Source organism: Pinus tabuliformis, chromosome 7 (assembly GCF_031772625.1).
Source record: "Pinus tabuliformis cultivar Carrire ecotype Pingquan chromosome 7, CPIR1, whole genome shotgun sequence".
NCBI classification, from domain to species: domain Eukaryota; kingdom Viridiplantae; phylum Streptophyta; class Pinopsida; order Pinales; family Pinaceae; genus Pinus; species Pinus tabuliformis.
In genome coordinates this window covers 566,400,451-566,413,717 of record NC_142293.1, presented here as the reverse complement: position 1 = coordinate 566,413,717, position 13,267 = coordinate 566,400,451, and positions in this window count along the sequence as shown.

Here is a 13,267-nt window from a genome sequence, read left to right as displayed (position 1 = left end):
GCATCTATTCTATAACACCTTCGATGTAATACCTATGAATTGGTATTTGGAGATAGAGCTCCGCCATGGCACAGACGAATGGGATATTTTGAGACAAGGGCTCTTGATGACATTCAGCTTTGAAGATGGATTTGAGTGCATTGATGAAGCACTATTAGAGGTAAAAGCAGTGATCTTCAGAATACCATAGGATCCCTTGGATTTGATTCAACCGGATTGGACTACCCAGCTGTGCCATGCACTGGAGTGCTACAATGTGACTTCTGAAGAGGAAGATGAGGATCCGAGGAACATTAATATCTCGAAAATAGAAGGACATCAAGAAGTTGAGGGGCTGCAGATAGAAAACCTAGATATCACCGCGCCGCTGAAAACAAGACAAGTGAACATCGGGATAGAGGCGGAGCTGAAGTTTGTGAGGATGGGATACTACTGGGATGATGCTACGGTGGATAAGGTCGCTGAGTTGCTCCGCGAATACCAGGACCTATTCCCTACGAAGTTCTTAGACGTAAAGGGGATAATAGGGGACCTAGGAGTTATGAAAATTATGTTTAAAATGCAAGCAAAGCTGATCAAGCAAAGGCCTTACCGCCTCAATCCAAAGGATAAAGAAAAGGTCTGCTTAGAGTTGGATAAAATTCTTGCTGCAGGTATTATAGAACCAGTGGAAGAATCTGATTTGGTGAGCCCAATAGTAGTTGAGGAAAAGAAGTAGAAGGATGAAATAAGGATATGCATAGATCTCAGGAAGTTGAATGATGCTTGCGTGCATGATCCTTTTCCAACTCCATTCACTAATGAAGTGTTGAATAATGTAGGAGGGCAGGAAGCATATCCATTCACTGATGGATTCTCTGGGTACCATCAGATCAAGATCACGCGGATGATAGAAGTAAGAGGACCTCTATAACTGAATGGGGATGCTTTCAATATACTGTAATGCCTTTTGCACTGAAGAATGCACTGGTGATCTTTTCGCGCGTAGCCATTGCGGCGTTCAAGTACTTCATTCACAAGTTTCTGGAGGTATACCTACAGTATAGTTTGAGTTAGATATTTAGTTTTGTTTGTAGGCCTACGGGCAGAGGATGATCAGGGGCCATTGAAATCAGAAGATCAGCCCAGAGAGACAGAGTCTCGATATGTAATCATTGTTATATGTTTATATATATACATGGATTGATTCGAACCTGTATAAATGTTTGTTTCGAATACAGAATGATGAATTATGTGTTATCAAAGATTTGCATAATATAAATATATGCAAGTAGGTTGAGGCGAATACACAAAGAAGCGTAAAGGGCCATAGGACCCAACTGGAAGACCAAGTGATGTACTAGAATGATTATGATACAAAAATCACAGTGATAAGCTCAAGCGGAAATTAATTAAGTAGCGGAAGAGCCAAGGGCTGAAACCCTGAGGAAAAACCAAAACTATAGAAACCTGAAGAAATGTCATAAAAGTTAAGTGACACGGAAGATTGAAGAAATGAAGTCTGGGTGAATCGTAGCCGTTGGATCTTTGTGATCAACAGCCAGGATTAAATCGCGCAGCGTAACCATCGCAGTCGTCGATGGTATAACACCTACGGTCATTGGGCCATAATTTGACCCGAACGTTAACCAAAAGGTGCGGACCTGAACTTTTATAAGTTGGGAATTTATAATTCCCATCGGGTCCGAAAAGATGTTAACTCTTGCGTAACTTGTTCACCCAAAATTGTTGTGGAGCGTTGGATCGAGTGAGGTGAAGATCTACGGCGCACGATCAATGATTGGTTTCATTGATCGGATGCAACGTCAACCGTCGGATTGAGTTTAGATCGACGGTCAAGATTAGATCAGAGGTATCAGCAATCGGGGTTTCGGAGATCGGAGTGCAGCGCTGTGGAAAGGTGATAAGGGCAGACTCGATAGGGAAATGAAGCGTAGTTAATGTTATTTGAAATCCGGAAGGCTATCGCATATCAGATGCGAAAGAGTCATGTGGAGTATGAGACCCGCAGAGAACCTGATTGCGATTGCGATAAAGTTAACCTCGGAAAGTGTGCAGAGGCCTTACAAAGGCAAAAGGTATGTTTATGGGGTTTTTCCTTTGTAAATGGTTTGTAAAGGAAAAGAGCGCCGATAGAAGCTTTTATACGATAATTATGTATTAACCAAGGTTAGCAAAGGGAAAGGTTATATATGTGCGGGGTTAAAGGATTGTATAAAGGTTACGAAGGCTTTTAACAATCTCGATAAGAGAGATTTGAGGAAGGCTTTAATAAAAGGGATAATGAAGGTTATGAGGAGGTAAATAGTCCCGATAGGAGGTTTAAGCGGGGTGATTGAGTTCCGATATAAAGGAACTAATGAATAGGGCCTTAACCATTGATGGTTGAAGATTTAACTCCTTTGAGAGTTAAATATCTGGGACAAACGTGTGGATGCATTTTATGTGCATACTGTGGGTGAAAGCAGGGGTAACCCTACATTAATTTTAGAAACATAAAACATATATATATATAACCTTTGAAAGAAATTGAAATGTTACCTTCTCTAACAAGATTAGAAACTTGATCACCTTCAGATGACACTATAATCTCCTCTGATTCCATATTTTCGAAGCTTGCAACCGACATTTCCCCTTTGTATTTAGTTTTGTATGTTGTCAAGCTTTTACATACATATTGTTTTCACAAACATCATTGAATTGTGTGTCCTTTATGTAAACACGACAAAAACAAGATTCTTTTATTTTATCAAATGCAAACACATTTCGGTACTCCTTTGTTTTAATTGAATGTAATTTTCGAGTCCCTTTTACTATTTCAACTTCATGCGTAATTGATCTATCTACATCTTGGACTCCAATATGCCAAAAAAACCTATAGTAAATTCAAAAAAGAATTTAAATATCTTATTTAAAATATAATTTATATATCAAAGATAACGAGATCGTGATATTATTTAAACTATATAATTTACAAATCCTTAAAATTAGAAGATTAATAAAAATGATCATATATTAAAAATATATACAAATTAATGCATATATGTACATACCTGCGTACCTCCCTTGACAGGTTAGTCTCATCGCTTAGTGCAACAATGCACCATTGAACAACTTGTTCAACTGAGACAAGTCAATTTTCAGAGGGGTCCATTTGATATCTTCAAAGTGTTTGTTTTATACATGCCCTTGCACCATCATGTTCTCCTTTTCTGTGACCAGTTTCAAATAAATTCCAACAATGTTTAATTTTGGTGTTAATATGAAGACGACACAACCAAAAAAATGATAATGAAGATTTTAATTGACCTGTGCATCCATATAACCATATCCAATGTTCATTGAATTTTATTCCATGACCTTTCAATGAGTCATAAATCATATCAAAGCAATGTTGTACAAAATGTGTATCATGTGTACGATCATTGCTAATATAAAGTGATATTCTTTAATAACATGTTGATTCTCACTGGTGCTTTCTATATGATCAACATTTCTTTTCAGAATGTCTATATAGAACATGGACAAGTATAGAGACTCGGTCAGAATGATAATATTCACTATGTATCTCATTTTGTGCAACAAATGTGTATTTTTCTGCAAAATCAATTATTGACAAAATGGTACATGGTGGAAAAAATTCGTGATATTTTTTGAATTGCAGGTCTTGCCATCGAGCTCTATGATAATTCTTTATGTATTTATAAATTTTTTGTCAAAAAATCTTCAAAACTCTATCACAAAAATTTATTCTTCATGTAAATCAATCCCTTTTAGCACTTGTACTACTATTTGAACCAATCGATGTATGGATATATTCATATCTCTTCCATTTCGCTTTTATGTTTCAGAATGATTGATCATTCATATCAATAGGATATTTGTCGTGAAACAAAGTCAAATTTCCACAATGATCACATTTTTAAACACCAACACATTTCTTTTGGAAAAACAATTCATGATTTTCTCTTCCACATAGAATTTTCGATATGAAATCATGGATAGTGGAAAGAGGAGGTGAATTTTTCCAAAATGTTTTACCAAAATTAAAGAAGGCGTTATAATATAATTGAAATTCCACATGATAACGACAACAACAAGTGTCACGTACAATGATAGGTTTAACATACCATGGTTTTTGTTACACAAAAGTACTGATTGAGATATTAATTCCATGATTCTCTTCTATGAACTTATTGAACAACTCTATCTGAGTGGTGTCCAAGATATGTTTTTCATATCTATTTCGTGTTATTCTTCGCCGCATCACATCCCTTACTTTTGGTGAAACACGTGAATTTTTCATCCAATATTCATATATTATTTTTTTAACATCTTCTCCAAGTTTATCTTTGTATGGTTTCCTACAAATAATTTTCCAACAAGACAACACATCATTTGAATCTATTTGCAATCAAAATTTCCTATGCTTGTGCAATGTTTTTTGTGAGGTCCCTAATGCTTTTTCCATAGATTTTACCAAACGATTTTCTTTATTACTTGATGAAACCACTGCCATTTGTATTGCTCTATGTGAATCTAGATCACTTTTTTTTTAGATCTTCCAATTGATTTTAGAGCACTATTTATATTTTGAATCACATTTTCCTTCATCTTTTTATCTTTCGTTGATTTTCGAATACCCAATAGTGTTAAGAGACCTTGAGCTTGAACTGTCACATTTTAATCTTTGAAGAACTTATCAATAATGAGCTTAACACGGATATCGTATAACATGGTCAACTTTTTTATCTCCATATGTATTAGTGTAAACGTTTTCTAACATCTCATCATCGATATTGATTTCATCTGTACATATGAGAATTTAATGTAAATAGGTATAAATATACATTAAAGAATTAAATTAAAAAATAGAGTTTGAATGAAATTGAAACTAACAAATGTGTATAATTTCAATAATACACATGACATATATATACATACCTAATGGTGATTCAACTTCTTCACTTGAATATCTTTCAACCTCTTTAACAACATCATCAATCATTATTTCATTATATTTTTCACTTTGTCTTTCAACATTTTCAATCTCATCATCAATGTTATGAGGAAAATCTCTCTCTGTTTACATTGCAAAATATTTTTCAAATTAGTTCATCAAATAAAAATTAAATTTCACAATACACTATTAAATTTTAAATATCATTTATAATATTTACATTTACATACCTACTTCAACTTCTTGTTGAGATTGATTTTCCCTTTCAATATTTCAGCGTTCTTCCTTCTTTTTTTGTAACAGTTTCTCAAGTATTTTCTACGAGCCTTAATGTCTCTTATTCGATCATATTTCTCTTGCAATTTATTTGATTTCCATTGATAATTCAGTCTATGTATATTTTTAAAATCAAACCCAAAAAAGTCAATTTCAAAATCTAGCAAAAAATATCATTTTCAAAATCAAGAAAAGAAAATTCTCGTTCTAAATTCAGCCCAAAAAACTCATTTTCAAAATTCAGCCCAAAAAACTCATTTTCAAAATTCAGCCCAAAAGACTTACTTTTAAAATTCAACCCAAAAAACACACTTTTAAAATTCAGCCCAAAAAACTCACTTTTAAAATTAAGCCCAAATGGCTTGTACTTTAAAAATTCACCCCAAAAGACTTGTACTTTAAAAATTCAGCCCAAATGACGAATGTGAGTACAAAAATAATGTTTTAGTCAAGTTTATCTATAGCGTTTGGCCGAAACAGTTTTTCTTCATTGATTTAAGATTGGGAGCAAAAGTATTTTTCCCTGTAATTTTCTCAAATTTGGAGGACAAGGCTAGGGTTTCGAAGGCGGTCCTTATTTTTTTACAATGCAGTTCTATACATTTGTCACAAGGAAGAATGCTTCAATCTAGATAAAGAAAAAATCTTGTCGACTCTAGTATGGGTGCGATTGCATTTTTTACCCATTGATTTTTGGATTCCTGCAATTCTAGAAGTTATTTGTAATGTTTTAGGCCATTTTGTTAAAATGTTTAAAGCTACCCGTCATGGGAGGAATATGTCTTATGTCTGCCTCTATATTTACATGGATATCTCCCACCCCCTACAAGAATCCATAGATATGGGCTATCAGGTTGAAACCTAGGCTCAATTGTTCGATTACGAACATTTGATTTTATGTCGTAGACTTTGTCATGAACACAATCACTTATTTCGTGACTGCCCAACTAGGAAGAAGGACCATGTGAACGATGGGTCGAAGGGTTCTAAGGGTTTTACAAAGGTACCTATGAGAAGGTGAAACCCATGAACTCAAAATCAAGTGGCGTCACTGACATCACAGATAAGAACGTTTTTGAGGTCTTAGAAGATATTGATGAAGATAATGAAACAAAGGTGCCAAATGATGTGCATGTGTTAGAACAAGCTTCAGAGGGTTCGATAGAGAAACCACCTCCAACGCGGAAGTTTCTTGAAAGAGAAGAAAAAAAATTGATTGATAATATTTTCTTATATTTTTTGGGGATTTAGGAGGTGGTACAACTATAAAAAATACCTCCTGGGGCTCTCACTGACGAAGAAAGTCTATTAGTAGGAATTCTTAATGAGTGGGCTCAACATGATTTGGCAAAACTATCTAAGGCCCAACAAGATTAGTATACAGTAGGACTCATGAACTAGAAAACTTGTCAAAGGAAAAGTTCGAAGGGTAAAGTTAATAAGGATTCGGTACTTAAAGAGCTAGGGAAAGAACATAAGTGTAAAGGAATAAAATTGAAAAATGATGTTGGGGAGGAGATGGTTAACTCAGGACAAACTAACGTAATCTTAACGTACTTTCCACTTTCTCAAAAACCTGTATCATGAATTTTCTTTCATGAAATATGAGGGGTTTCAATATCTACTTTTGGTTGTCTGTTTAATCTTGGTATTGTCTAGGTCTCTAAGGAATATTTGTTTATCTCTTGGCATGGTAACTTCTATGGTATGTTCTCTCTGATGGGGGTGGGAATGTGTTCACAACCCAAACCCACCCAAACTTTCTTGAAATGGGTAATGCTACTGCCAGGTCTCCATACGGGGTCCATATGTGGAAGCACAGTGGTAAATGGAAATAACGCAATAACCGACGATGCATCTTCATAAATAAGCGAGGTTAACAGGAGAGGGACGAGGCTTGTTGTTGTTTTTTTTTTCATGATTCCAGTGTTTCCATAATGGTTCTGATGCACTCAGCCGTGGGAAGGAATGATGCATGCTCTGAGCTCATTTATGGCAGTCTTCGTGGCATCAAGTAGGCTAAAATGGCAGTTTTTGTTGGTCTCTTGTCTTACTATAATGATTGTAAAAATTTATTGTATCGTTTTGTATTTTGGCGCTTAGTATTTTGCCTCCTTTTGGTATTGGAACATATATAGTTATCATCCTTTGTATCACTCCGTAAAACCAGAGGCAAATGTTGATCAAACTCATTTCTACTTTTTGGAAGCTTTGATGTTATTCAGAGATATCCGATTAGAGGTGTATACTTCCAAATTGGTCTTTTAGGATAAGCATGTTATCAATGTAAAATCCTTTAAACCATGGGAAAACCATGCATTGTCAAAATTATTAAGTTTTTTATTTTATTTTATTTATTTATTTAATATAAAGTCCAGTGAGAAGAATTCTCATATATATATATGTATATATGATTAACATATCACATTTAAAAAAGCATGAAACAATATTCTTAATCATGGATATTTTTAAATAGGTTTGTTGCAATACCATGGCTTATCAATACAACATGCCTAAACAATGATAAATCATTTCATATGACACTTGTTCATATGATATTTTTTTAATTAATCAATTTAACTAAAAACACTAGCATATTGTTTTTGAGATAAATGTTAACCATTCGTTTGTAAATACTACCAAGACTATTCTAAAATATTTCATGAAAGTTAAATCTCTATCATCTATCTAATAATTTCATGAAAATTAAATCCCTGTACTCTATTTAATAATTAAATTTAAATAACAACTATTCCGATATATATATATATATATATATATATATATATATAGATATATATATGTATGTATTAATTTCGAGTCTCATCTATTTAATAATTAAATTTAAATAACAACTGATGATGATGATGATGATAGTGGTTAGCGTCCACTAAGACCAAATTGGTCTATCAGACCTATAATTTTCTTAGTTTTTAATTGTCTGGCTCCTCGTCTTTCTTGGCAAGATTGATGCTGTAGCGTTCTTTTTTTTCTCTACGGTCTTCCAACTTCCTGTATCCTGCACCTCCTTCATCTCTTCTGGTTCTTGGGACTTTGGTGTCTTAGCTTCACGATCTATTGTGTTCTTCCTCTTGAAGATAGACGGAGAAAAATTTTGGTCTAGGAGATTTGCTTTGCTATTAATGAAGATTTATTTTAAGTGGTATTCGAAACCTCATAACTATTGATGCTTGAGGGGTTGTCAAGTTGAATTTTTTGTTCCTGAGTGGGGCTTTCTCCCTGCTTGTCCTGAGAGTTGTTTCTTTCTTGTGATTCAATGTTTTCTCTAGATTATTCTTCTTTGATGACAGTGTAGTGTTCTTTTTGTGCTCCTTCCCACCATGTAGATTTGTGGTGGTTTTTTCTAGCAGAATTTTTCTGGGAGGCTTTTGGGCAATTTTTGGCTAGATGGCCCGTCTCAAAGCAAGATCGACATCTGAAGAGGACACTTTCATAATCGAGTTTCTGATTCCACACATAGTCTTTACTTGTTAGGTTTATTTTAGCTGGGAATCCGGTGCTGAAGTCCATTTCCACACAGATGCGTGCATAGGTGGTTCTAGCATATTCCTCTGTTTCTGGGCACCTGCAGTAAAATTTCCCAATTGCATTTCCAATGGCTTTTAGCGAGGAGAGATTCCAGAGATGCAAGGGTAGGCTTGGCAATCTCACCCAAACTGGTGCTGAGGTTATGACTGTTGTTGACGGATCGAATGATGGGTTCCATGGCTTCATGAATAGGCCTGAATTTTTCCAAAACCAAGCGCCGGAATCTAGAATACATTGTCTGCTTTCAGGATTTCAAAATCTATTATAAAGAAACCCCTAGCATAAGGGTAGATATTAATTTCATCAGAAATGACAGGCTTCCATACCTCCGAGATCCAATTGTGGAGTTGTCAACCGCGGCAAAAAACCATTGAACCGGCAGATTAGGACACTTTCGGAAAACTTCAAAGCCTCATCGAGTGAGGCCTGGACCACCTGGACAGTGGGAGCTGGGGCTTCACTGACAATATGTGCAGGAGCTTGCCCTCTAGAAGCAGACAGAACTGAGCCAGCAGCTATTTTCGCGAAGATGAGAACCATATTTGCCCGTAGAAAGCGGAGATCCAACCGCAGAGAAATAATGTAGAAGATCAATTCTAGCCGCAGAAGATTAGATCTAAAACCCAGCGGCAAAGAAATATTCCGAGAGATATATATATATATATATATAAATTTCAAGTCTCATCCATATAACAAATTTTAATTAGATAGAACTAGCTCTCAAACTCCAGCGCATCCAACAAATTTTAAATGGTTTTCAGTTTGTGTATGGCATGTTCAACCCTGTAGCATGACATGGCCACTAGGCTACATGTAGTGCGCTGATCGAAAAAGCAATTTGGCCGAAGAATCATTATGTCAGCAATGTATCTGAACAGAATGACGGCCACGTTCATTGCATCTCTTATCGCCTCAACCATTTCATGTAGATTCGCAGTACCTCTGTAAAATCCTTAGAATACCGCCTGAAGAGGAGAGGAGGAGGACGCATAAATCTTATAAGAAAGAACGCCGCATCTTCAAGCTTTGCTGGGAATGCTTCCATGAGTTTGCATTCCGGTTTTCCCGTTTGCATTCCGGTTTTCCAGAGTTTTCACTCCCAATTCAAGTCGGAGACGAACAATCAGAAGTAGTTTCGAAATTTCTGTTTATTCTTTAGAGGTTTTTTGAGCTCGAGACTGCAAGACAAGCCTCAAATGCCGGAATGTTAAGGTGTTTGTGTTTTGATTCTTCTGTTTTCCATATTTGGGACAGTTTCGCTGAATGCTTAGTGGAGAATTTATGTTCTCTGCCCTGCAATTGCTTGGTAGAGATTGATCGATTTCTAATGGCAGAGCGATGCAGAGTGTTAAAGGTAACCTCCGTTTACTGCCCCTAGGGCTTTTAGCAATGTGAACGCTTTCAACGTTCCCGTTAAGAAATGCCTGAATATTAAGGCGTTTAACTTTATATTCTTCCGCGTTTCAGATATCGGATGGCTTCCCTGGATCTTTAGTTCAGAAATTTTATTCTCTGCCATGGAATTGCAGCGCATAAGGTAATTGATTTCTGATGGCCGACGAATGCAAAAAATGCTAAGGCAAACCGGCGTTTACTGTGCGTAGGTTTTGTAGCGCCGGAAAGGTTTCGCACATTTCTGAAATGCCGGAATATTAAGGCGTTTAACTTTAGATTCTTCCGCGTTTCAGACGTTTTCGCTGAATCTTCAGTTGAGAATTTTTATTCTCTGGTCTGGAATTGCAGAGCATAAGGTAATTGATTTCTGATGTGCGACGGATGCAAAGAATGCTATGGCGAACCAGCGCTTACTGTGCGCAGGTTTTGCAGCGCCGGAAAGATTCGCACATTCTCATTAAGCGGTGAAATACACTTCGAAAACAAAAGAAATTACAGTCGGAGCCGCGTCCTGGCCGTTTTCTCCAAGAAAGACTGGCGCTAAACCCCTGCTTTGCTTCAGGCAAAGCCGATCGGCTTCTGGAAAGAGCAGGCAAAAGCCGATCTATGTAATACTATGTACAAGGTCGCCGTCGAAGACAGCCCCTTTGGCAGAGACAAGCACCTTCAGGTTTACTCCTTTTCCTTTTTTCGTCCATTTTGCTTACAGCAGGCTATTTTATGCAAGACTCTTTAGTGTAAATTCAAGGTAAATAAATTTTGCAGATACAGCTCGCCATCGCATTATTATTGTAAAAGAAGCTGGTCTGCGCATTGAAGGATATGGCCGTGGTGATAAAGCAGCAGAACCGGCTACTGGAAGCCATAGTCTTCAACATCTCTGGTCGCAGCGAGCACTGCAGTGTCTTGATAATGTGCGTATTGGTCATTTTAAAGTGCCTTTGATAGGGCATACGTCAGCCTTTGGTATCGCCATTGACACAGTTCCGGATTAAGCTTCAAGCTTCGCTCAAAGAACTTTGTGAAACCCGCAGAACACCCTGCAAGAGCTGTCGACGTAGGAACCCTGCTCGCACCATAGTGCATCAAGATCTTCGAAAGAGACCTGAGATTGAAACTGTAGCGCACCTGAATCACAACAAAGGGGTAACCAAGACCACCAACGTGGCTTTGTGGTCTCTGATCCCGGTGAGCTTCCCCTCGTGGACATATCGGTCGATTTTCAGCCCCTTGACAAGCACTTCCAATCAGCCCGCGAAATGTGAAGTCATAGACTCTGTTCCAGAAAAGTTAGCTTCTGACAATAGCTGATCCTACAGTTTAACCAGGCGACCACACACGATGGGAACCCACAGTGTAGACGAACGTCGTGGGAATCGAACCTGAAGATCAAATACGCTGAGAACTGCATCCGCCCGGCGCCCACTATGGATCTGCTGATCCTGTGGGCGCCAGATGGTTTGCCTTTTGGGAGCGAAATCTATGACTTCGCGGGCAGCGGGGCGTCGTTTACATTGTCGGGGAATCGCGGTTTTATGGGGGGCGCTAATGGAGGAGCTGAGGATCGGCAGGTATGACCATGAGGGGGAGCCCAAAGGGCTCAGTGACCACAGTGACACGTTGGTGATCTTGGGTGCCCTTTTGTTGTGGTTCGGGTGGTACATGTTCAATCTCCAGTGATATGCGATGATGTTAGTGCCTACGGTGCGAGCGGGGAAGTTATGTCGACGGCCAGTGGGCAGCAAGCGGCTGTGGCGTTGCTTTGAAAACGTTGTTAGGGTGAAGTATACTTTTATAAAAGAATATGGTCCTTTATTGTGCAAACAATGAAATTTTTATTTGGTATTTAGTTAGCTTGAGTATGACTTTTAAAAGAAATTATACTTAAACATTTATGAGTGTACTTTTGACGTTTATCATCATTATATTTTTTTTCGTATTATATTTATTTCTTATATATTATATCTCGTTAAATTATAAAATTGTTGTTTTATCCAAAAAAAAAAAAAAAAAAAAAAATTAAAATTCATACTATTTAATTTAAATATAATTTTTGGAAAAAAAATTATATTTATGCATTTTGGAATGTGATGCATTCAAAGACATCAGAGAAAATTATGGGAATATGTTAGCATCAGCTCCTTGGTATTGTTTTTTCACAAAAGATTGTTAGAAAATTGGGCTAGTTCATCATCAATTTAAATTGTCTTTTTATAAAAGATTATTAGAAAATTGGGCTAGCTCATCATCAATTTAAACGAGAAAAAATTTAAATTACAAAAAAAATAAAAATAAAAAATTAATAATCTCATAGACTATTTTTAATGTCATAGATGTTAAAAAATCATTTCATTTCATTATTATATATTATCTATATTTGCTCATGTGGATCACATATAGTGAAAAATTATCATTGATTTGACGGCATCGATTCAAAGAGGTCAATGCAGTTGTTAATAACACAATAAGGATGTAAGAAGGAGGAGCACAGTGAGAATTAAAAGACCAAGATAAATTTCTTAATCATCGATAAATTTTTAGAGAGACCAAGTTAAATTTAATCACTGATAAATTTATACAGAGAAATGTGATGGCACAACGCGTGATTAGAGTTAGATAGGGTCATTGAAGAATTACTTTGTTAATATGATTCTTTTGAAAATAAAGGAATAGAAACAAATATTAAGCTTATTTCCTAAAATTTAAAATAGGTTTATTAAAAATTATTTAGTAATTTAAATATAATTCAATGATATTTAGGATGGCGAGGGGGTTAAGGTTACTCTATAGACCTCTGCATCTGTGGTACGACATCGACTGCCCCCGTAACTTTTCTGACGTCGTTCCCACCCCTGTTTCCCCACTACCCATAACTGGAACGAGCTCTCCACTGGCACTTTTAACTCCATGCAGTTAGTTTTTTTCCTTCAACCTACCCTCACCACCGACTTACCTCCGTTTCTGTTAGCATTAACCCGAAGGCAGCTGTCAGCAGGCGGTCTAGATAGTTATGGACGATTTGGTTGATTATTTCGCGGATCCTTCGGAGGATGTGCCCATCTGGACCCCCAAGACCACAGCGGCGGG